Raw genomic sequence first — 25809 nt, 5'->3', positions numbered from 1 at the left:
CAACAGAGCCAAATATCAACAGTACAACGATAGAAATTTCTTTTGAGAGCCAAATTTTTTAAACTTAAACTTCTTCTAAAGTCACTTCTTCAAAATAGACTCGCCCAGGCTGTGGTATTTTGTGGAAGAGCCACACTCAAGGGGCCAAAGAGCCACATGTGGCTCGTGAGCCGCAGTTTGCGGACCACAGGGTTAACCCATGCTTATTGACTACCCGCTATGGGCTAGATTAGAATTCCCAAACATGTTATTATTCTACCTTCTATATTATTTATCTCCCTTTTACCACTTACACTATTACTTAATTTTTTTAAGAACCAGTGTGCTCTTTTTTTCCCAAACAGAAAAAAAAAAAATTAACTATCCTTGTGTTGGGACTGGGGTTACAATGATGAATTAAATAGTCCTTGACCTTAAGGATCCAAGGACCATTAATATATAAACAACTAATTTTTTAAAAAGTGATGGAAGAGCTATGATGAAGGCAAAGGGGAGCCATTAATTTTCCTTGAGGCACATGGGGGAGGTGAAAAGTCCCCAGCTCAAATGTCACACTAGGTTGAGCTTCAAGGAATGAACAGGAGTTTTCAAGGCCAAAAAGGAGGCATCGTCCATTCTAGACAGAGGAAAAAACTTGAAGAAAGGCACAAAGTCCTAAGTGTGTTGGGTGTTTGGGATGGCATGAGTGATTCAATGTAGTTAAAGCCCAGGTACATGCCTTTGACAGGAGTGGCAGGAACGTCTGATATAGAAACAATAAAACTTGGTGACCTGATAGATAAAAGTAAATGGGAGGAGTAAAGACTGACTCCAAAATTGCTCACTTGAGTGCCTGGGTGGGTGAAAACACCATGTACTGAGACATAAGGGAAGCCCTAGCCAGTTTGACTCAGTGGATAGAGCGTTGGCCTGTGGACTGAAGGGTCCTGTGTTTGATTCTGGCCAAGGGCACATACCTGGGTTGCAGGCTCAATCCCCAGTAGAGGGCGTGCAGGAGGCAGCCGATCAATGATTCTCTCTCATCATTGATGTTTCTATCTCTCTCTTCCTCTATGAAATCAATATATATAAAGACATAAGGGAAAGCAGAGCTTTGGGAGGTGGCTGTGGGGAAGGAAGTGGTGGGGGCTGGTTGATGAGTTCTAGCTTAGAGAGGATAAAGATGATGTACCTTCAGAAGGCCATTGTAGGTAGACCTTGCCAAGAAAGCATGAAAAAATGGAAAGAGGGGTCCAGAGAGAAGAATTATCAGCCATGAGCTTGATCCATGTAGAAATACTCAGAAAATGACTTTTAAATGGTATAGGTAGAAACTATTGATCCTGAGAACAACCCTAACTTGATGCTAATTAAATAACTTGAAAACTGATAGTAAAAGAAGGCACCAAGCCGCTCTTCTCTCAGCTTCCAGGTCATTTTCATTTATACAGTAAAACTGGGAACTCTTTAAAAGAGTGCTGGTCTTATTATCATGCAGATGCAGTTCTGAATCCCACTCATTCTACCTTACTAGATGTTTGTCTTTGGAGAAATCATTATTGGTATTATTATTTTTTTAATCCTTAGCCAAGGATATTTTTTCACTGATTTTTAGAGAGTGGAAGGGAGGGAGGGAAGAGAGGAGAAAAGAGAGGAGAGGAGAGGAGAGGAAGGGAGGGGAGGGGAGGGGAGGGGAGGGGAGGGGAGGGGAGGGGAGGGGAGGGGAGGAGAGGAGAGGAGAGAAGAGGAAAGGGGAGGAGAGGGGAGGGGAGGAGAGGAGAGGGTGGGTGAGTGCTCTCCAGCGGGGAAATGAGGAGACCCTGGACTAGGCCAGTGTGGTAGCCATGGAGAGGGAGATGTCGGGTGATAGCAAAAAAGACATAGTAGTAGTGACAACAAAGAGAGGAGAGGAGAGGAGAGGAGAGGAGAGGAGAGGAGAGGGGAGGGGAGGGGAGGGGAGGGGAGGGGAGGGGAGGGGAGGGGAGAGGAGAGGAGAGGAGAGGAGAGGAGAGGAGAGGAGAGGAGAGGAGAGGAGAGGAGAGGAGAGGAGAGGAGAGGAGAGGAGAGGAGAGGAAAGAAACATTGATGTGAGACAGACACATCAATTGGTTGCCTCCTGCAGGCATCCCAACTGGGCTTGAGATGGAACCTGCAACCCAGGTACATGCCCTTGACAGGAAATTGAGCCGGAAACCTTTTGGTGTGCAGGCAGACGCTCTAACCACTGAGAAACACCAGCCAGGACTGGACAAGTCATTATTTAATTCCTCTTAGCCAGATACTTATGTGCTTTGAGGCAGACACTATTCTGGGGCCTGGGAATAGAATAGATAAAGAAAAAGTACTGCCCTCATATACCTTAAGTTTCCTTTTCTGTAAAACTAGAAGATTGCAACAAGATACAACATATCAAGCACCCAGCACAGGACATAACACAGAGTATTAGAGACCTGTCGCTTACTATATGTGCTGAGTTGTGCTTTTCATTGGCTCATTTAATTCTTAACTGATGAGGCAGATATTAATGCTGTCCTTACACAGTCAGGGAAACTGAGCTGAGCTGTCTTGCCCAAATTCATAGGGAACAAACCAAGAGTTATCTGACTCCTGAATACCAGACTTCATCTCCTTTTCTTTGCCAAAACCAAATGAGTCATGTAGAGAAGAGCACCTTCTCTCTTAGTGCCCTAAAATGTGAGTGAGTGAGCTAGAGGTTATCATCCAAGGAAGTGCCAGTTAAGTTGACAGGTGTGGCATTTTAACATGAGGATAATCAAAACTCAGGCTCTTCAAGACAGCATCCATTTCTTTAAATAATATTCTGAATGACAGAACCAAGGATGATGTCCTACAAATGCTCTTCACCAGTTCATAGGTGGGCAAGGCCGCACAGTCAGACAGGGTGACCCTGGCTCTAGCTACAGAATTTCTTTCCTACCTCAAATCATTTTTGCAAGTAGGTGGAGGAAAAAAAATGTTAGTGAGCCAATAACTTAGAATTAAAAGCAATTTGGGGGTCATTTTCACTCTTCAGTAATGGAATACAACTGCTTAAAAAATCGTTCTGGAGTGGGAATCTTAACCACTGTACTACCTTCTTCTTTGTTGTCACTACTACTATGTCTTTTTTGCTATCACCCGACATCTCCCTCTCCATGGCTACCACACTGGCCTAGTCCAGGGTCTCCTCATTTCCCCGCTGGAGAGCACTCACCCACTCACCCTCATCTCCTGACCATCTACAATTCCTCCAAGCTGCTAACCTATTCAGCAGTTCCCCATCACCTAAAAATATACCCACCCTCATGTGCGAACACAGGTGGCTTACAACATTTTGACCTTCATTCCCAATGCACAGAACTTCTTAGGTTCCGAACGTGTCGTGCTGTTTCACACCTCTGAACCTCCACACTGGCTGGGCTTGTCCTTCTTCAGGTTCACCTGATGAACTCCTACTCACCTCTAAACACACAGCCCAAGGGTCATCTCCTCTGAGAAGCCTTTCATTACCTTTCCATGCTCGAGTCTTTATATCCCACAAGAGTCTGTTTATTAATAATCTGTCACACTCAATGACTTGTACTTGTGAACATGTTTATTTCCCCCGGTAAGCTCTAAGCTCCTGCAAAGAATGCACATGATCCTCTGCATCTCTCTACCCAGGAGAGCCGTGGCATATGTAGTAGGGCTCAAAAACTACTGTCGTATTAAATAAAATGGAATCCAATTGTCATTACCATGGTCATCAATCCACAGTTTGGGGGCTCTCACAGGAGGCGAAATTGTTGGTTGGTGTTCCATTTGATACTTAGGGTGGTGAAAGGAGCAACAGCCAAACTCCTCGCTGATTCTGCTGGGGAGAAAAGAGAGCCCCTCTGAAATAAGAAACACAGAAGAAAGGCCAGGGGGGCCTGGCATTGTTCCTTTGGTCACTCTTGGGTGCCAGAGACTGGGGTTTTAAAGCAGGCCTACTCCCTTACCTATGGGGTTCTGACCAATTTTTCTGGGAAAAAGAAAAGAAAAGAGTGAAATGAAAATCTGTGGTCAGAAGGTTACAGTAAGGAGAGGCACACAGTTCTGCTGGGGAGTAGGAAGTGGTCTTGTCTTCCGCAGCAGGGCTGTCTAATAAATCTGGAGAGTTTTATTGACTTCATAGGCGCAAAAATAACCACCCGGAGAAGACATCGGGTTTCACTTATTTTTTTTGGAAAGTAATTTTTCACAGACTCGAGGTTAAAAGAAAGTGGTTGCACGGGCCTCAGCTGTGGTGGTGTGTCTTCTGGTATGCGTCATGAACTGGGTCTCAATTCTGGGACCATGCCCAGTTTCAGCGGCCTGAAACCTCTGTTGAAAGCAACGAGGACAGAGTGTTGCCAACATTTTATGTATGCAACTGTAGATCGATTGTCTTAGTGCAAGCGGAGACTTTGATCAAGAGCGTCTGGAGGGAGGGGTTTCATTAAGTGCTGTTTTCAACCCTTAATTCTACAGCTTTTATGTCTGCTTGTTCCTAAGTCTACTACAGCCCCCAAATGGCCTGACACAGGGAAGCCCCTCCCCAAACCCACGTCTGGCTCTCAGGCAGCAGAAGTGACTGGCATGGAAGGAGTTCTCGGGTAGAAAATATACACAGTGTGGAAGGTTTTGCTTCTCCTCCCGGGTCTTTGGTCTCAAGTTAAACCATTCAAGAAGGAAAATGCTTGAAGCTCTCCCCCTCCCGCCTCGTGTCTGTGATTCATTAGGAAAACTTGCAAACTGCCCCTACAGGAAAACAAGCTTTTCTAAGAAAAGGATTGATAAGAGTGTATGTTTGTTGGATGAATTCTTCCTCTTAAAAATGTCCGGCCAAGAACAGAAAATTCAGCTAGTCGTAGAAAGTTTAAGTGTTCTGTTTCTAAATTCATTTTAACTGTCCTTATAATCACAGGAAAGATGGCAAGTAGGTACTATTCCTAACATTTTGTAACTTTCATGTTAATTCTCGGGATGAACCTACAGGGACCTTCTCCCACAGGGCAGGGAACGCTTTTCTTTGCGTAGTCATATTTCTGCCATCAATCAACTGGAGCACAGATAGAGCGGCTCTGGTCTTGGCCAGGTTGCTGGCGGGTGGCACTTCCTGGTGTGTGGGAGGCCACATTATCCTCAGAGATCCCAGCTGTTTTGGACTGGGGTTTGAGAATGAGAATGACCATTTGATTGGGAATCAAGAAATACATATAAAACGACTCCATCTGAATTAATCCACCATGTTTTACAGGAGACAAAAATAATTGGGTGGTTTTAACATGTATTTAATAGGAGGAGAATCCTGTTTTAAAGGAAAATCTTAGATAATAAAATAGCAAACAGTGATTGAGTCCTTGGGATTTGCCAGGCACTGGGCTAAGCACTTTCCGTGGGTGGTATTATTTAATTATGCCTTCATTACTCTTAAATAGGCAGTGTTATCATGTCTACTTTGCAGGTGAGGAAAATCAGAGATCACCTTGCCCCAGATAACACAATATGTGACCTAACACATAAAATAGTCCAAAGTGGGCCTCTTAGGGTGGGATTAGGGTTGGAATACCAAGAACCTTGAACCCCTGGCTACTTGACTCCTCTACCAATCTCTTCTGTTTCTCTGAAGCAACTCTAAGGCTTTGTGGAGTAGAGTTTCCAAATCTTTTGACTGGATAACTCCTGAAATTTTCCCCAGTTTAATGCCCAGTGCTCCTAATTCAGGAAATTTGAGCCATAGTAACCCCCAAAATGAGCTCCTGAAGACTAGTTTTTGGCAAACCTTGCTCTTCTTTAATGGGCTGATTCAAAGTCACTCTTCACATCTTTTTAAAGAATAGATTTTTTTTTCAAATTACTTTGCTCCAATAAACATAGGGATGAAATCAAACTATTGTACAGATGTAAACATTCTCACGCTGTACTACTAAATGTGTTGTTTACATTGAAACAGCAGTGTGAAAGTCCGTACCCATTTATATTTCTTTAGTAGTTGTTGTTAAGTATACTATAACTAACACATTTGCTTACACATTCACGGACAAATTGTCTGTAATAAATTCAGCTAGACACAAGCAGTAGGTGTTAGAATTTTCCGCCTCTCACATTAGCTAGTTGTCTGTCTGGGTATTGGCTCGCTCAGAGCAGGGGGTTCATCAAGGAAAGGGGGAGACTTTTGATCTCTTTGTTAGCTGTTCACAAAGGGAAAAAACCCCACAGGCTGAACCTCTTAACTCCTAACTCACATCAGACATCCCCAAATTGCATGGTTTTAGTGTTGCTAAGGGAGGGGGGAGGGGAGACAGGCTCCTTCTTGCAGTGTGGTTGTGGGTGTAAATCGGTATAAAATTATTGGAGAGCAATTTGGCAATAGCTATTAAAAATGAAATGCTCATACCCTCTGACCCAATAATAATTCACCTTCTGGGAATTCATCATAGAGAAATACTCCTACAACTGCTCAAAGATGTAAGTGTAAAACGATGCAAGAATATTTGTTACAGGGAAAGTTGGAAAGAACCCAAACATGCATTAACAGCAATTGGTTAAGGAAAGTATGTCGGGCATACAGTACAATACCATGGAACCATTAAAAAAAAAAGGCTAAAAAGATTACTTTTTACAGACGGGCATGGAAAGATGTCTAAGACATACTGCGAAGTGGTATAAATTTAGCTCTCTTCAAAGTGGAGAGTATAATCTTATTTTTGTAAAATAATAAATGAAATTTTAATATACGCTTTGAAAAAAGTTAACTAGTTTTCTCAGCTGTGTGAGATTATGGAAGATTTTCACTTTCTATGCTACATACTATTATAATGTTTCAAGATATGTTTTACACACACACACACACACACACACACACACACACACATACACACATATGATACTTTCATAATAAGAAAAAAATAAATGTTTCTGTGGCTTGGTCCCTCAAGAGCCCTGTCCTGAAAGGTATAGAAGTCTAGTCCAAATCAATTAACTTTATTGGAAAACAAAGCTTAGCTGACACTGGAACAGTGATACCACTTGACCAGGCATGAAGATACTTCTGGCCTTTAGAGTTTATGAGCCCTTGTAATAATTAGCCCTCGGTAGGGTGATCTTTCCGGGACGAGCTAAGGAGAATACACTTCAAGTGCGGCTGGTTTTTGAAGCACTGCTCTAGGTGAGAGGACATCTGAGGACCAGAGGCTCAAACTAAGAGATCGCATCCTTCCTGGTGACTGGCCAGGGGTGGGTGATGTCCATAAAAGACGAAGAAGAGTTTGTGTTTAATTTTTACACTGTTATCAAGCTAAGATTTAGTGTCATTTCTCTTGGGTTGAAGAGCAGATCCCAATTTGGAGGGGCGGGGCGGGGCGGGGATGGTCCATAGCTTATACAATTGAGGGGATTCTTTTGACAAAAAGAATGCAAAAGTACAAATACAAAATGAGGGGCCCTGGAGAAGGAGGACGCTGACGCTAAGCTTCCTTAGCTTCTCAGCGATTGCTCTGTTCGAAAACCAAGATGACACGGGAGAGGAACGGGCACACTTCCTTTCCTTTAAGAATGATCCTGGCAAAGAGGAGTTTCCATGTCACATGTGGTGAAAGCTAGAGGAAGCGCCGCGAGCCCGGGGAGGCTGTGTGAGCTGTGCTTTGGGGGATACTTGAGTTTCTGTGGATGGATAAGCTCTGGGGAAGCTCTGTTTGTTGATAGTGGCAGGCGCCCAGTTCTTGATGCTCATAAAGCTATGGCAGGCAGAGATGTATTAGGTCATCAATCTAGATTCGGGTCCAAGGCAGAATGGTTCGCTATTGTAGTCATTCCAAACCTTTGTCCAGGCAGCCTGGAAAGGTTTGAGGGCCTCACTCTTAAAAAGCTGTTCCTCTCCTCTGGTTCCTGGGCAAATGTTGAGATGTTTGATGAAAAAAAATAATAATTTAGAGTTGGAGCCACAAAACTACTTAATTATATCCATTCACCTAGATTTCTATCAGTTTTCCACATGAAGAAAATAATTTAGGGTAAGAAAAAAACACCCCGAAACTCGTATCTCTGGCACAAATTTTCCATCAAGGAACAAATCACTGATTTTTTCTGGTTCCTTATATTTAATTTTGATGGTAAGTTTCTTTTTAGCTTGAGGGAAAAAGCAGACTTACTTGGATTCTCTTTAGCCAGCGTTATCAAGAATGAGTAACATTTGAAAGCTGCCTTTGTTCATGGAAAGAAAGTGGTCTCCTAAAGCTTATTTTAGTCTGTTTTCCTCTGTTTTTGGTAAACTTGATATGTCCCCAATTTTTATTTTAGGCTTCTATAGGGGATATAAAAACAGTTTTTATTTTCTCATGTTTTCCTTTAAGGCCATATTGATAATGATCCTAATCTCCCAAAAGATTTTGGTGGCTACTTTTTTGTAGCAAAGAGAGGAGGCTTGTTCTAGACTAGGAGAGTAGACCTGAATAGTTATTGGTTGATTAATGTATGCTATCCCTCCTTAGTGAAATCTCTTATTTCCTAGGCCGTGTGTGTGTGTGTGTGTGTGTGTGTGTGTGTGTGTGTCTGTGTCTGTGTGTGTGTTTTGCTTTCTTGTTCTTTATGTGTTTGATGATTTATGGGGGGAATGACCTTGAAAATACTCAAAACAATTCCTTTTGGTAATTAATGCTACTAGCAAATATAAAAGTGCTAGCAAATAATATAGTAGTCTTTGGATATTTGCATTTGAAAGATCATTGCTATTTTAAGTCACGACATGCAGGCATTAGTTTACTGATGCTGCTGACATCAGTGCTAGTAAAGGGACCTTCAGCAACAAGCAACCCTCAGGAACCATTTGTTTTAAGAATCCCCAAGGCAGGCCCCTAGTTATTCAACTATCAAGAAATTGACTCTAAATGCGATCTGAGTTAAACTTAGCTGAGTTTAATTAGATTTTAAAAGTTGACTGGGAATTCATCCAAAATGTGCTCATCAAAAAACAAAGGTATTGGAAAGTAGCGGAAAGAAATAGGATTATGGGGGACAAAATTAATTTTAAACCTCTTGAAGTGGAAAAATGTTTAAAGATAGAAATGCTGAAGGTAAAAAAGATTTTCCTTTTATTTTAAAATGAGTTCAATACAGTATGTCTCTCCCTGGGATTTTCTGTGACATGCTCCTTTCAAAAGTATGCCAGTCTCCACTCATAAATTACTGAAGGTAATGGGAAATAAAAATTCTTGAAAGGTACAAAATTACCAAAGGTACAACATCATTGAAAAGCACTTTGAGGATATCTTCCCAACTCAAAATATCCAATTTGACAAAATATTTTTATGATTTTTTATGAGATTTAAATGTAATCTCATAAAAAAAGTTAAAATATTTTGATTGCACATTAAACACATTCACTCTAGAAAAAAAATAGTGACATTAAATGAATTTAATACTGTCCAGAAGAATATGAACTAAATAATAAAAAGTTAGTACTAATGGTGATCTCAATGATGTAAGCTATACTAAACACCTTACTGGCAAATTCATTGTAAGTTCTTAAATGGATGGGTATCCCTCCTGAATGGTTGCTTTAGACATGGTCGGGTTCAGTAAGTGTGTATGGAACAAACGAACATGATTGCATTTGGGTAGGTCCCAGATTGTTCACTGTTTGATTTTTATTTCCCTGTTTGTCAGTTATGCCTGATCAAAATGGTAACTGTTCAAATAATAGCACTTGTATATATCAACAACCCTGCCTGTGCAAATAAGCGCTTTCAAATGTTCTCTGAAAATTAACATGTCTGTATTGGTTGGGAACTTGGTTTAAAATGAAAAGACATTTGTTCCTGTAATAAAAATTCCAAGTGGTAGATAGATCCAGCTTCTCAAACAACGTTGTCTAGAATGCCTCTCTCTCTCTCTCTCTCTCTTTCTTTTTCTCTCTGAGATTCCAACTTGACCAGTTTCTGCACTGTTTGCATTTGTGGGCAAGTATAGTCGCCAACATGGAACCACTCAGCAACCCTCCAGTCTGAGAGTGTTTCTTTTACAGTAGAAACTAACCTTCATTGCCCTGGCTTGGGTCACGTGGCCATCCCTGAATCATGTAGTCATGCTGCAGTGGTATGCAGGTATATTAGTTTCCCATGGCTACCATAACGAATTACCACAGACTAGGTGGCTTAAAAAAGATACACCTATTCTTTCACAATTTCTGAAGGCCAGTTATCCGAAATCAAGGTGTCACCAGGCCTATGCTCCCTTCACAGACCCTGGGGGAGATTTAGTTCCAGCTTCTGATAACTCCAGACATTCCTTGGCTTGTGGTCACATCAATCCAATCTCTGCCTATGTATGTGATCACGTTGCCTCCTCCTCTTATCTGTGCCCCTCCTCTGTGTCTGTGTCAAATCTCTCTTTCTCTCTCTCTCTCTGCCTCATATCATAAGGTCACAGGGATAATCCAGGATGATCTCATCTCAAGATCTTTAACTTAATTCCAACTGCTAAGGCACTTTTTCCAAATAAGGTATAGTCACAAATTCCAGGGATCAGGACACAAACATGGCTTCTGGGGACCGCCGTTTAAGCCACTCGAGCTGGTACATGTTTAACAGTCTCCTGACAGAAAAGGGGAAGCTCTGATGTATAGTATTTGCCTAATTCCGTAGTTTAATACTGCCACCATGGCTAATGTCAGGCTGCCCCTGGGAAGTCACTGAACCTGGAGTTGGAGGAGATACACAGTAGCACATCCTGACACAGTACTTCCATCCTTATACTGTACGTCCAGTAGGTGTAAGGAAACTCCAGAGCACAGATAACAGTAAAGCCTATTCAAATGAATAGGAAAGCAATGAATGTTGAGGGCCTATTAACTTTGTTTTAAATATAATTTATTTAATTATAAGTTCATGTAATCTAACTTTTAATAATGATTATGTTTAACAACTGGCTCACAAAATTCCTAAAAATTTACGAGTTGCTTCGGATGAGCTGGTATGAGCCAGCTCCAACACGCTACTTAATAGAATTTGCTGATTGACCAGGCCTGAGTCACAGAGCCTGAGGCAAAGAAAGGGTCAACAATATTCAAACCACATGAACTGAAAAGAAGGTGGGTGGTTTCTTAAGAGAAAATTGGGGTGCTATTACTTAAGGAAGCGGAAAGGAATATGGGAAGACAGAAACAACAAAGCCACTTATGTATCGTTGTTTAAACGTATTTTAATGACTTGAGCCTAAGGCAAAATTTTTCAGCAAAGTTCCAAACAGTTACAGGTACAAGTATTGTGGCTGTGCACCGACCTGCAAGTCGCTCTCTCCATCTACGGGGAAAATCTCTATTTTCCACATTCCCATTTTACTTAGCTCATCAACTCTGTTTGTAAGCCTGAGCACATGGATCCCAAGGTGGTGAGTTGCAGAAAAAGAGACGTAAAGCAATGCTCTTTTTAAAAGTATCATTTAAAAATTTTTTAACAGCTGTATTGAAATATTATTTGCACACTATTCAATTCATCCATTGTACAAAATCCAATGGCTTTGGTACATTCACGGAGTAGTTCAACCTTCACCACAATTAACTTTAGAACATGTTCATCACTGTACAATCGCCTTCCAATGCCCGCCTTCTGCCTCCCAGCCCTCTGCAGCCACTAGTCTATTTTCTGTCTCTATAGATTTGCCTAGTCTAGGAATTTCATATGAATGGAATCCTATGTTATGTATTACTTTGTGACTAGCTTCTTTCACTTAGCATAGTGTTTTAAGGTTCATCAATGTTGTCACATGCATGAGTATTTCATTCCTTTTTATTGCCAAGTAGTATTTCATTGTATGGATATACCACATTTTCTTCATCCATTCATTAGTTGGTGAACATTTGAATTGTTTCCCCTTTTGAGGTATTATGAATCTAAATGCTGCTGTAAACACTCATGGACATACTTTTCATTTCTCTTAAACCAGTGGTCTTTAAGTTTAAATGTTTAGCAAGGTTTCTTATTTTCCTCTTGCTTAAGGCAACTGTCACTTAGGAATTAAATCAGAAATGCCAAGTTTAGATTTGAATCGTCTTAAATATTGACTCACTAACCCAATCCCTTAAGAATCCTGGGATTGGCTAAGCCCAGAGGAGAAGTCCTGCTCACCAGCCCCGGGGTGGGGGAGGGTGGTGGTGTTTGTCAGCAGACCGGAGGAGCTGACTTAAGGCCCACAGATCACTGTGCAGGTGATTGCACACCCGGGGCTGTACCTGAGTCCTGGCCTCGCCTCAAACAGGCTCACAATAATCAGTCCCTCGCATGCTCCCTCGGGGACTCTTCCCAGGCCAAGTATAAAGAATAACAAAAGTAAAGCCTTATTCTCTGACCTGGAAATCAGAATCTTGTGGTTTGGAAAACTTGCATGGGAGAGGGGAAAATGTTAGCTTCCCTGATAGAGGCCAGTAGAGAGTTTCATTTTCTCCCTTGCATGATGGGAGAGTTCTTCCATGTGTCCTGCAGACCTGTGACAAAAGGAAGAAAAAAAAGCTCTATATTAATTTATATAGCAACTTTCTTCCCAGAAATTCAGACTGTCTCAAACAGTCTTTCACTCATTCCCCTGAGGGAGTTTGCATAAATGTGCATAAGAAATGACTTCTTTTAAAATTTACACTCCCCAGCTAGCCAGTACTGGGCAGAAATAGAACTTAAAAAAGCAGGCCTCCTGACCAAACATTCCGCTATAATATTTTCAGTGAGGTTCTATAAATCAATGCATGGCCTTAAAAACAGGATCTCTTCATAACATCCCCATGACTCCGTTCCACCGAGCACTGGCCTTCCTTTCACCAGGGGCCCAACTTCCTCTTCCAAAGTTTTAGAATCAACCGGCATGGCATGTTCCATGAAAAAGTATATCATTTACTTACAAGTAACGGTCAAGTCTGCCTGGAAGCAGGCCGGCCAGGCTTCACTCTTGCAGCTCAGCCCTCCTAGCCCAGTGGAACGGAGAACCCCTCAAGAATCCTGGGCCTGGCTCGGCTTAAGGAGAAAGAGTCCTGTTCGCAGTCCCCTCTCACTGCGGTTGCTTGCTCTGTCTCTGTGTTGCTGTTACCTGGGGCTGCACTGGCCCACAGGGTCTTGATGGCCAGACTGGGGAATATAGTCAGATCCAGTTTCCCAAAGCTCAGCTCGGTGCCTGGATGGATGAGTCTGGGAGAGCTTCCAGCATCAGTCATTTGCGGGGGCCCAACCCGGCCCTTTGCCCCAAACCAAACACTTAGCTCCTCTCGCTGGGCCTCTCCTCAACATATTCTTATTTTGAGGTTCTCATGGCCCATCTCAGAGAGAGAAAAGAATCTTGGTCAGGGCCACACTGGGTCCGGCAGAGTCTCAGGGAGTCACATCTGGGGAATATCTTTTCTCTCACCTCCACAGTACCTCTGGGCTCCATACATTCCTCCCCATGGGTTCTCAGGGAATGGGAGGTCTTCATCCAGTTAGTGACAAGAGGTTTATATGAGTGTCCCATGCTACATCCAGCCTCAGACATATTTTGTTTCGGCTGCCAAACTCTTAACCGGAACATTATTTAAAAATTATATTAATTGTCAACAAGGACCAGCGACATAGTTTGTGGGGCCTAGTGCAACAAGAAAATGAAGGGCCCTTGTTTAAAATTTTAAGAATTTCAAGATGGCAACAGCAGAGCAATAAACCAAATGTGGAGGCAACTTAGTACAGTCGTCTCTCAGTATCCGTGGAGGATTAGTTCCAGAATCCCCGCCCTCCCCCCCATATCAAATCCAAGGATGCTCAAGCCCCTTTTATAAAAATGGCATAGCATATGGTACATCCTCCCATATACTTTAAATCACCTCTGGATTACTTATAATTCCCAAAATAATGTAAATGTTATGTCAATAGTTGTTATGCTATTGTTTAGGGAATCATGAATGACAAGCACAAAAAGTCTGTATGTGTTCAGTACAGACGCAACCATCCTAAGCCTTAACTACATAGCACATGGCAGCCACAATGTAAGATTGATTTCAAACAATGTCAATTCGCAGTTGGTTGAATCCAGGGATTCAGAACCCGCGGATAACAGTGGGCTGACTGTAGGTAGGGGTCTTATGTGACTTCACCGGTCAATGCCCATGAAGCTAGCCCTGCTGCCCACATTTGAGAAGCAGAGATTCTTAGCCGCTCATAAAAACGAAAAACGAAAAATGGTGACTCTAGGTCTGCATCCCCAACTGGAACATAACACCGGCTGGTGTGCGTTGCCACTCCTATACGTTTGCTAGGGCTCCCGAAGCCAAGAACCACCGGCTGAGGAGCTTAAATGACAAGAATTCACTTTCTCACAGCGCTGGCAGCTAGAAGGCTGAGAGCAAGGTGTCAGCAGGATTGCTTTGTTCTGGGGCCTCCCTCCTTGGCTTGCCTCCTCACGGAGGCCCCTCCTCACTGTGTGTTAGTGTAGTTAGTGTTCCCTCTGTACCTGGGTCCGGCCACTTCTTCTAAGGACTTCACCAGTCGCAGTAGATTAGCGCTCACCCTAATGACCTCCTTTAACTTAGTAACATCTCTAAATCTCTATCTCTAAATACAGTCACATGCTGGGTACTAGGGGTTAGGGCTTCAGCCTAGGAATGGTAGACGGACACAACACAATTCAAGCCAGAACATAGCTGGTCCCCTCCAGAGGAGGCACAGCGCTCCCAGTCACTGCACTAACCCCATCCTCCACAGTTGCCATGGGTCCTCTTGTTTGTGCTGCTGTTTTTCCTCCCAGCTCACCTCACCCATGCAGAGGGACCTGCTCCTCCCACGCAGCACATCAAATGCTGGCACTGTCTGTTGCAGGGCAATGGCTGCATACTCCCTCCACATCCACAGAACTAAGGTTGCTCCTCCAGTGATCCTTTGCAGGACGGGATCAGTTTCTTAAAAACAAAAAGCAAAACGCACCCACTACACAGAGATAAGGAAGGATATATTGCCACAAGATACAATTGACTCCTCATCTTCAGCGCCTAACCATGCAGGGTTAAGGAGCGTGAACTCTCAATGACACCACCATTTTTCCTGGGGCTGTTTCTACTGCAAATCACCTGACCATACCAGGAACGGCCTGAAATGTCAATGGAACCCAACCACACAGCCCCTTGGACAGAGCATACTCCCAAATTGGCCTGTGTACCTATTTGTGGAAACCTGAGCTAGATTATAGCTGAAAACTCTGCTAATTCCAGGGAAGGTTTTGGTCTTGTGCCTGGAACTATTGAAGCAGATATTCACACCTACCACATGTAACACGTTAGGAGCATAATTTCCAGCGCAACACTTGAGTGCTTTATTTTGAAAGGAAACAGCAGCATCGGAAGGCCTGCTCACTCTGCTGCTTTTTGTAGGAGGCCCCACAAAAGGTAGAGGGGACTCCCGGCTATGGTGCTAAAAGGAGGCACAGTTTGCATTTTTAAAAGGAAGGGGGACACACAAAAAAAACAACAACCTTTGCTCAGGACCAGGAGCTCATGATGCTGAAATATATGACATTTGCCCCTTCATAGAAATTTTAAAAAAGGTCAAATTTGCAAGGCTCTGGGAAAGTAGTGTAACACATTATCCAATAAATCTCAATAGGAGAGCTTGGAAAAGAGCTACAAACATCTTACTCTCACCCCTTTGGTTTTAATACCTGGAAAGGAAGGTTCTACAATGTTCAATGACTCGCCCCACACCCGTGTACCACCTAAAATGCAGGATTTTGCTTTCAGGCTAAACAGGCATTGTCCCGTCTGCCTGAAGTGCATGCAAGAACAAAACCCTCCTCTCTCTACATCAGAGCCACTATTCAGATTCCAGAATTGAGAAAAAAGCAAAGGCTATTTCGACTTCCACTCCCTTAGCAAACAGAAGAAAGGGCATCTGACCCGCTCGGACTTTTACAGCTGGTCCCTGTGTCTGCCGGCCCAAGGTTCCCGGCCCTCAGCGAGCTGGCGCCGACTGCCAGGCGGACACCAGGGGGCGCAGCATCCTTTGTCCTGACGCTGGCATGGAAGGCAGGCTCTGCAGCCTGGCTGGGCCTCCAAGAAAATCTGACCTTCCCTCCTTGTCACTGGTTTTCTCTGGAACACAGCCCCCTTCATTCATTGAAAATCCGTTTCCTTCTTCCTCCCTGAGGCTCGGATTCTACCCCGGTACCATCCAAGATTTGTGCGTTTCACAGGGTGTCGCTCATGTGTCTAGACGGATTTTCAGACACACCAGCCCTCTACACCTGCTCCTCCTCTCCACAGCCTGGGAGATCATGGCCCCCCGCCCATTATTTGCTCTCCCTTGGAGTCACCTCACCTCAGGGTTTTTCTAAAGATTCTTTCAGAATGAAGGAGCCTCGAGGACAGGGCAAACTTCTTGGAAGAATGATCACATCCGCCTCCTAACACGCCTTCCCTTTCCACTGGAACACCGGATAAACAAGGAAATGCATGCTGCCCGGCACGTATCCTCACCCTCCTCTGCCGGCTCTGCAGCAGTCTCAGGCCAGCCGTGGGTGCTGGACACTTACCCAAAGAGACAGGCTCAAGCATCTTTTCAGCCACACCTGGGACTGTGCACCCCAAGCAGGACAGGGCCTCCTTCTGCCTTCACCTGCTGAACGTGGCATGTTCTCCAGCCCAAAGAAATCCGCTCCATATTCCCAAAGTCCCTGGTCCCAAAGATGCAGTGCTCCTGGTTTTCACAAATAAGTGAACATCCCCTTCCACTTGAAGGCACACTTCTAGCCCTGGTCCTATTGACACAACACACACAAATGCAAACCCTCAACCTTCCCCCCTCCCCCAAAACACACCCTTTTGCAAAGAACACTGAAAATCCACTGTTTGGGATTCAAGGGCCACGGGGCCCTAACACAGCTGCTCTATTTACATAAAGATTTCAGGGATACACAGTCCTTTCCCTGTCTCTCCTTGGAGCTCCCCAACAATGCTGAGGGATAGGCAGGGAACACTAATGCTTAAGAGGCTTACCCCAGTCCCAGAGCTAGTCCAGGGTGGGGGCAGCATGGGGGGGCGTGGCAGTACTGGGGTGACATTACTTGGGTGACAGCGGCCTGCGGAGAGCTGCGTGTCCATGTGGCACAGAAGCCTGAAAGGAATGCGGTCACCACCAATGGTCACCAGGTTATCTTCGTGGAGGGGGCCTGTGGGCTCAGGTCCTGAAAAACCGTAGCAATAGCGGGAGCCCAGAAGGGGCAGGTGGGGAGGAAAGGGAGGGGTGAGGTAAACTCCGACCTGACCCTTCATTTTATCTGTGGCCTCGCTCACTCCTCGTTCTCCCCACTCGGCTTAGCTAACGTGGAATGATGGAAGCCCTGAGCCTGGAGTCAGTAGCCACAGCTGGTTGTGTTGATCGTGAGCCTCCCTCTCCTCATTCATAAGGCATCCATCACATCTGTGTATCAGTTATGGGGAGAACTACTAAACGAACCAAAAACATCCACGTGGTCTGGGAGAGACGGCGGAGTTGGAGATCGTTATTTTCATCTTATGCCCTTGGGTATTATTTGAAGTATTCTGATTTATACAGATATTACTTTCATAATTTTATTTTTTATTCTTACTTGGACTAATGATGCTCCTTCGAGTTGCTGTGATGATGACTTGTGTAAGATGTCTGGCACATGGCCTGATGCACAGTCAATGCTTCCTGAGCAGTATGTTATTATTAGCTTTCATACCACCCTCAACACTGCGCAGAGGGGCTTCACGTCAAGGAATTGGGGGTCTGGCTCAGTTGGTGGAGGGAGCATCGTCCCATGCATTGAGAGGCTGGCACTGGTTATATTCTGGGTTAGGGCACGCGTCCTGGGTTGTGGGCTCTCTGTGAGGTTTGATCCCCAGTAGGGGGCATGCAGAAGGCAGCAGATTGATGTCTCTCTCTCTTGTGGATGTTTCTCTCTCCCCATCCCTTCCTCTCTCTCTAAAATAAAATTAAAAAAGAAAAAGAAATGTGGGGTCTGATGCAGACTCTGCTCTCAGCTCACTGTGTGACCCTGAATAAGCCAAGTCCCTTTTTTGCCCCTACAGTTTCCACATCTGTAAAATGGGAAGATGCATGCCAATTGGTTTGGAAAATGGTGAGAAAGACAGAGCAATGCTCACCACCAACGCCGGAGGCACCTTCTAAAATCCAGCCTCCGGCTTTGCAGAGGAGACCCCCAAGCTTGACTTTGTGAGGCAGAAACCCTTCCTGGGGGAAGTTGCCAGCTGGGGTGGGCAGAAAGGGCTGTGGTCAGCTGAGCAAGTTCTGAAGATAATACAGAAATTAAGTGAGGAAACAACAATGTACGAGCAACAACGGGCAAGGCCATCAGCTTAGGTGGGAGAAGAAAAAGAAAATGTAGGCTGTTCCTTGGGCACAGTTGGCACCATTTTCCTGACAAAAGATGCCAGAGACAGCCCCAGTCCAGCTCCCTCAGTGGAGAGCGCTGTGTCGGGCATAGGCCTCACCTTGGTGAGAGGAGTCCCCTCCCCTCCCCCCCCCCTCCCCCAGCATGATCAGACCATAGGAGGTGCAGATGCTTGGACCCTAAAACGTTGGCAGCTGAATTGGGGAGACCTGTTCTGGGGCACCTCAGCTCCTGAGAATCAAATAGAGATTTGTTCCTACAACACACAGCTGACTCATTTTCCACCCCCACTCAACCGGAATCTGGACGTTCCTGGTGGTCGCCCTTGCCCGCACTTGGCCTTTGGGGTGGGCGGCGGTGGGTAGGAAGGTGGGGACTTTCTTTCCCCCTGGGGTCCTCTTCCTATTTAAAGCAGCACCGCCTGCCACGGCAGCCTCCTGCCAATATTTGCAGGCAGGAAGGTTTTCCGACACTGTAAGGGGGGTGTTCAGAGCAGATGGGAGACCCTTCCCAAGGCCATCAGGCAGGACAGAAATCAGTTGCATCCAGCACCCTGGGAGGAATTCCCAGCCCCCACTTTCCCAGCCAGCACTCAGAAGGAATCTGAGCTTATATTTAAAAAAAAAAGAAAGAAAGAAAAATTTTTTGTATCTTAAATTATCTGGCCATGCCTGTTATAATGATATCCCCCCCTCCCCCAATAAAAGCTCCTGTTGTCACTGCCTAAAGGGGAGGTAGTGTTTTCAATTCCTGAGGGGAGTTGAATAAAGGTGTCAAAGTGTGTGGAAGACCCCTCCCTGGTGAATGACCGCCCCCTTAGTGTGACTTTGAGAGCTAAGGGAGAGGAGGTGGCCGTGGCTTGTCGAGTGGCTTCAGCAGGTAACAACTCCACCTGCTTGCCAGAGGCAAAACCAAATAAATGGAAATAGCTCCCACCATCCTCCTCGGACACAGCTAGCGCGCAGGGGCTTCTGTGCTGTTAGAGCCATGCCTTCCGCTGTACTTGACACGTCACCTTCGAAGCCAGTTCTACACGCCTGGCCACTTGTTCAAAGGCCCCTGTGCTCGCTTTTCCGCGTGGCTCTTTCCCGTGCCCGTTTGTATCTCTAATAAGCAGCATTGTTTCTTATCCGTGGGTCCGTGCCTCTGGGACTAAACTGAACACAGGGGCGCGGAGGCTGAGCCCCCCCACCCCCACCCCCACCCCCACCCCGGGTCCCCAGGGCTGCAGGGCGCTCGGAAAGCCGGCGGGTGCGTGAGCGCCTGGGGAAGGGCCAGTTTGCAGGAGTTCTTCCAGCCGCCGCGAGGCCCCGGCAGCCCCGAGCTGCGATGAGTGGGGAGTGGGCAGGGAGGAGGGACGGGGAAGAGAAATGTCACTGAGGCCTGGGACCGGGAGGGGGGGTGGGGACTTGAGGACTGCCGAGATCATAAAAGGGGACTGCGGCGTGGGAAGCGCCCCAGCCGTCTTTTAGTTGGAAGTCTCCGCTCTCGTTCCCGTGCAGTAAACCCTCATGAATAAATTCTCCTCCTTCCAGGTAGCCCGACCGTTTTCGCTGTACAAAGGAGCCTCCTAAACAAGACGAGGCTGACCTCCCTCCTTCCCTGCGGTGGCCTAACATCTGTCCCCATTTCGTTCTGTCAGCGGGGCGCTTGGTGACCTTGCGGGACGTGCGCGCACGCCCCGAGAAATACAGCGTCGCTGTATCCCCAGCCCCAGAGAAAGTTTTCCCGTCCCCCTCCGACCCCAGCGGGGCCCCTCAGTCGGGCTAATCCCAAGTTCCACTGCTCCCCAAAACCGAGTGGGGTTCTCTATCAAAAAAGCAGAAACCCGCATCGGAGACACAAGGTGGACTTCCTTCCGCCGCGCGTCTGGGGGGAAATCACCCATTTTAGCCCAGCCCGTGACTCCATTCCCCCCCCCGCCCCCCCCAAATTTCAAGTCGGGGCGGCTCTGTTGGAGAGGGTGCCTCGCGAGCGCGCCAAACCCTGGCCATGCGCTTCCCAAACCAGACAGACTTCCAGGACCCAAACGAACTGTCCTTCCCACAGGTTCCCGTGAGCAACCAGCTCCCCGCCCCCGGGGCCTCCGAACATTCCCCCCCCCCCCCCCAGTCTACAAAAAACGGTACAAATTGCCTTTGCGAGCTGCACTCCCTCCCCCAGTGAGGTTGTTTAAAAATAGATTCGGTTTTCTCGTAAGATCAGAGTGATTTCCCTGCGGCAACTCCTTGCATCCGCCTCCGGGTTGCCGCACGTCCAAGCTTCCGAATTTCAAGAAGCGGGACAGTGGATTTCGGAGCTGGGGGAAGCGCCCGCGGTGGGGCTGCAGGGTTGGGGGGGTGGTCACCCAGGACGCCGCCAGGAGGCTTTTTGTTTTGTTAAATCAGACTTGCACCGAGACGCCCGCCTAACCGCACGGCTTCGCGGGCTTTCGGATTGAGAGACCCGCGCGGTCTCTGAGCCCATCCCTGCGGCCGGGCCCCCATTTCCCGTTCGCGAAGAGCAGGCAGAGGCGCGGACGCCGCTCCCTGGGCAGTGCCAGGCGCAGATGGCTGGCTGAGGCTCTGTCCTTGTCCCCCTGGTGCCCGGATTGCGCGCGGAGAAAGGCAGGCCGAGAGCCTGGGCCGGGTGATCTCACAACAGGTAGTTTCACGCGGGAGCTGGCCCGGTTTAACCATCAAAGGCCGGGCTGCCGCGCTGCGAAGCGGGAGCCCACGGGCAGACACTTAGCGAGCCGCGGAAGGAATGTTGGGTTCCGGGAGTCACTTTAAATAACCTTGTTTTCTCTCCGCTCTCCAACTTCTCCCGAAATAGCGGCGGCCGAGCTCGTAGGGATGGCGAGCACTGAGCCTAAATAAGCCACTTCGGGCGGTAAACTCACATCCGATTTGGATTCTTTTTATCCCCACCCCGCAGCAGTTAACTACGGAACCCAGCTCGGTTTAGAACGATAGGCATTTATCTGGGAATTGGGAAATCCCCCCTTCGGATTGCCCTCGGCTCCAGAGAAAACGAGGACGAGGCTGCGTTGGGATGGCATGATTGAATTCTGCCTTTCCCTGGTGCGCACTGAGGAAAAGCAGAATGCCAAGCCCGGCGGGGAACGGGGTCTGCGGCCTCGCGCTCCGGCGGGCGAACCAGGCTGCCTTCCCAGGGGGCAGGGGGAAGTTGGGTTGGGCCACTTTGTCCTTCCTCCCGGCAAGGATGCGCAGGCGGGGACGTGGCAGAAGGCTGGCCTTGGCTTTGTGGCCCCCTCCCGTCCCGGGGCGCACTCCCAAGGTCCCCGCCAGAGGCTGTGGGTGCACGTGGTGCGTGCCTGGAGACCCCGCGCGCGCGCAACACGAAACTGCGTGCCCTGCTCCAAAGATCCCAGGCGCACCCGGCCCGCTCTGGGTGGGGGAAGGTGGGGACGAGGCCCCTGAGCAGGCAGCTCTAATCCTGTCTTGGCAGATGAGCCTTTCCCACCGCTGCGCTGAGCGAGTGCTGGCTCTTGCTTCCGACATCTGCACAAACCCCGAACTCCGGCTCTGCTTTGCCTTTCCGCTAAAGAAGGTCCTCAGGCTCCCCACAGCCTCCGGCCAAGGAAGCGGCTGGGGCCTTTGGTGAACCTGACCCCTGGTGCTTGGATCTTGAACCACCTCTGGCCCTGGCTTCCCAATAGCACCCAGCCCGCTGCTCCCCCCCCCCCCCCCCCCGCACCACCCCCACCATAGAACTGCTTGCTTGCCTTCAGCCTCCCTCACTAACCTCGCTACAAACTTTTCGCCCAAAGTTTTCTCTGCCACCCCGAGTTTGCCTCGACTGGCACTGGCAGGAGGAGAAAAAGAGCCCCCTTTTCCCTGCACCTATCGCCTCCTGTCCCTCCTCCTCCCTCTCCGCTGTGAGTGCAAACCTTTGGGGTGGGAGCAGGCGGTGGTGGAGCCCCCGAACGCACCGATTCTGCAGGGAGAGCTAGCTTATCACCCCCACTTACTGCGCCGTCTCCGCCTTTCCGCCCCTCCGCCCCCACCTCACTTCAGTGGGGACCTGCAGGCGTGGAGTTTGGTTTGATTCAAATTAATTTTTTTTTTTTAAGATTTCACTTTGCTGGAGCCTGGAGCGTCTGCCTGCCTTCCAGTGCTCCCGCGTGTGGTTTGGGAGACGCGCCCACAGTGCCGGGCGGGTTGTCTCCCGAGTGGGGGCCTGGGGCTCCCCCTGCGCGCTCTCCCGCTGGGTTTCGTCTCCCAGGGCGACCCTATGCCCTGGTGTGAGGGGGCCCTGGTGTGAGGAGCTCGGCGGCCTTAAGGCAAGCCTTCTGTGCCTCCGGGCCCCTTCTCAACGGGATTTGGGGGGTTGTTTTTATGTTTGCGAGACAGGAATAGTCGGTAGGGAGGAGACCTTGTTCTAAGACCCAGGGAATTGGAGGGGGAAAGGTTCCCTAACTCCGGGTGGCGCAGCTCCATGTGCCGGGCCAGGAGGCTACCACGGGAGTGCCCCAAGTCCGTTCGTTTGTGGCCTATCGTGTTTTTATTTTGTCTAGGATTAGCGGGGTTTCAGATGTTTATGGACAGCCATACTATACCCGGGGGCTTCAACTCGCAAACCAACCAGTCCACGGAACGTCCCTGGGAAAGGGACTCGCCCAGGGCGCCGCTGGGCAGCGTGCGGAGGAGATAAACGGAATCCACCTCCCTCCGCCACCGCGGACGGCGGGTGACGCAACAAGGCAGGTACTCCCCGGCCTGGCGCCCCGGGCGCTTCTCACTCTCCTTGGATTGAAGTCGGACTGGAATCGGACTTGACCCCGCCAGGGCCATGGCCAACCTGTTACCTTGATCTTTCAACGCGCCGGATGTGGCCCCTTCGGACGCCGCAAGGGCTCAGGTGTTGCGCCACGGTCCTGAAATCGGAATCAACTTTTTCCTCCGCTCAAAATTAGGAGGATATCAGTTACTTCGTGCGACTGCAGACGCAACCTGCCCAAGCAAAGGTGGCCTCAAATGCCTCCCCCCTGGGAGCCGCGGATGCCCAGTCCCCACCGCGTGGCATTCTCTCTTTCCACCGCTCTGCATCAATGCGTGCAGCCCTATGCAACCCCTGCCCCGCAGGCACGCACGCAACCCGCAGGCTCCCGCCGCGCTCCTTGGAGCCAATCCTGTGCACAGGCCTCCTGGCGACTGGGCCTGCCCAGAACCACGGTCATAACTCCTCAACACCCACTTCTCCACCCTCGGCTGGTCCCTGCACGCTTTAACCCACGTTGCCCCCAAGGCCGTGTTGGAGATAGCTCAACAGAGGGTGACCCGAAAAGGAGGGAGGTTTTCGGGTCCCCTTCGAAGGGCACCCTGGCAGAAACAAAAGAACGCAGCCACGCCCATCCGCGGGACCCTTAGGGTGGCTTTGAACACGGAGTGCGGCAGGCTGTGGATCCAGTTGTGGATGATGAGGGTCTAAGCAGTTTGCTTCTTAACTCCTTACCTTACCACCGCCAGGCCTAAGCCTTTGGCAGAATTGCCTGCCTTCTTTTTTAACTCCCAAACTCCTCGAGGGTGGGGCAGGGGAAAAGCCCCCTAACACCCCCCTTCCCCCCAGCCAGCTGGTACCCTCCAACTGTGGCAGCCACACTTCAAGGGGCAGAAGCGTCCACTCTGATCTGTGTTTGCTTAGACTATAAAGGATCCCTTTCATAAAGGAGCCCCCGCTTGCCTTGGCCATCGCCACCCACCCATACTCTCTATAGCCCAGAGCCCTGGGTCTGTAGTCATATATTTTAACCTAGATTTCACTGGGAGATGATAGAGCAAGAGAGAAGGGAAAGTCAGGGTTAAGAAAAAGAGCTGGACTTTCTTACGGGAAGAGGTCTAGAGAGGACTGAAAATCAAAGGTGGATGCATTTGGGAGTGCTTTTCAATTTCATTTCTTCCCCAAGCTGTCCTGCCTTAGACCCAAACCTATTTAAATTACTGTGAGGACAGGAAGCTGGGCGTCTCTGGAAATGAAAAAGTCAAAGGCTTGCAGGACACCCCTCCTGCCCCTGCCTCTCCTCAAGTCAATGGAAAGCGGCTCTCTGTTCAGTTTAGTGACTCAGTGCCCCCAGCACCGGCACCTGGGCTGCCTGAGTGTGTCAATGGTAGGTTCCTTCAGGAAGGCCGAATCCCGGGGCGGTGACCCCAGACAGGCTCCCAGAGCTGAGCATTGTGTCTTCTGGGATGGAGCCTGGAGAGGACACGGGAGGAAACCCAACCTGGGATTCAGGCTGGGGGGTGGGGGGAGGCCTTGGCAGTGTGTGTGTGTGGGGGGGTGTCCCACCACCCCTCTTCAGAGCCCCTCTTCTGCTGGTAATTTAAAGCTCCAAGTTTATATTTCTGGTCTTGATGCCTAGGTAAAAAATAGAATTTTTTTAAAAAATTTAAAATGTAGAATATTTACCCATGTGTTTGAGGTTACTTATATATAGTCTCCATTTGATTTTATTTGTAGGTTTTCCTCTTTTTTTTTTTTTTTGGTCTTCCTTCCCCTGCCCGGTTTGGCAACCCTGTGGGAGATTTAGTGGGGAAGGTGAAATTGACCGGTTTATTCTTGTTAATCAGGCACAAAACAGCATAAATACTGACTCTCTGTGTTTAATATGATCCTTAAAAAATAAAAATAAAACAGACATTTGGGTGGGAACTGGTTAGGACTGAGAAATCATTAATACTGGTATACTAGCTAATCCTGTCCCTTTAAGAAAAATCCATAAAGCCCTTCCATCAGCCCAGTGTCTGGGAAAGAAGCAAACTAACTGCTTGCAACAAAAGAGACAAAGAGGCCCAACAACAAAACAAACAAACAACTCCCCCTACCCCTCCCCTCCCAGACAACAATAGACTAGACACAGCAAGTGCAGTGACTGCCTGGCCGGCTGCTGCTGTCCACCTGCCAAGTCTCCCGCATTTGGCTGGAGACTTTCTCTCTCCCCCCACTCCACCCCCCAGCGGGCCCCCCCCCCCCCCCCCCCCGCCCGTCTCTCAGTCCTTTCTGTCCTTTTCTCTGGGTCTCTCTCTTGGGGTCTGGCTATGTGTGTGTGTTTTGTCCCTGTCTTCTCTGTTTTGCTTTCACTTGATGTTGCTCTCTGTCTCAGACCTTCATTATTATTCTCTCTCTCTCCTCTCTCTCTCTCTCTCTCTCTCTCTCTCTCTCTCTCTCTCTCTCTCTCTCTCTCTCTCTCTCTCTCTCCCCTCTCCTCAGTATATTAGCATACTCGGGCATTTATTTCGTTATTTGCTGGGCCATTTCTGTGGCATCTCTTAACTGCCTCCTCACTACTTCTGTTTCTCTGAGTTGTCACGGTGGCCTGTTGTATATTTTGTTTGCAGCACTCTTGGCCAGCAGCATCCCAAGTCCATTTGCACTTCAGTTCTTAACCATGCTCATGTTCAGGTCTTTGCTCTTTTCTGTGAGGCTGGCACACTCCCCCTCCCCCCTACCTTG

The 25809-nt window shown here is 47.9% G+C and overlaps 1 long non-coding RNA gene across 2 annotated transcripts in view; it reads right to left on the bottom strand.

The window, feature by feature from the left end:
* Window positions 1-11235: 11235 nt before the first annotated feature.
* The window catches only part of LOC307110809, a 41756-nt gene continuing 27182 nt past the window's right edge, over window positions 11236-25809 (bottom strand). The window contains exons 1-3 of one of the 2 annotated variants that reach the window (XR_013814501.1): window positions 16299-16349; window positions 14742-14887; window positions 11236-12460 (exon numbers count right to left, since the gene is read on the bottom strand). This is a non-coding gene — a long non-coding RNA (uncharacterized lncRNA). Of the gene's footprint in view, window positions 12461-14741; window positions 14888-16298; window positions 16350-25809 lie in introns of those variants that run through there. The other variant, XR_013814500.1, reaches the window with a different exon arrangement.

Source organism: Cnephaeus nilssonii (genome assembly GCF_951640355.1).
Source record: "Cnephaeus nilssonii genome assembly, chromosome: 14".
Classification (NCBI taxonomy): domain Eukaryota; kingdom Metazoa; phylum Chordata; class Mammalia; order Chiroptera; family Vespertilionidae; genus Cnephaeus; species Cnephaeus nilssonii.
Note: the sequence above shows the minus strand (reverse complement) of the source record. Positions and strands in the feature narration are given on the sequence as shown.